Here is a 206-nt window from a genome sequence, read left to right on the forward strand (position 1 = left end):
CCCTCCACGTGGAGCTGTCACCTCGTGGCACGCTGGCCGGGTCGCCGTCCACGGCCCCGCGCCGCGGCTGGGCCTTCGCGGGGCTCCCCACGCCACCTGGACCTCGGCGGGAGCACGCTGGTCCCCCCGCCGCACGCCGACCACCGCCCGCGAGAGAAGCAGGACAGTCCTCACCCCGCCACCCGAAGCGCGGAGAAGCAGTCCGC

The sequence above is a fragment of the Carlito syrichta genome, unplaced genomic scaffold (genome assembly GCF_000164805.1).
Source record: "Carlito syrichta isolate Samal-C Ts95f unplaced genomic scaffold, Tarsius_syrichta-2.0.1 Scaffold314112, whole genome shotgun sequence".
NCBI classification, from domain to species: Eukaryota; Metazoa; Chordata; class Mammalia; order Primates; family Tarsiidae; genus Carlito; species Carlito syrichta.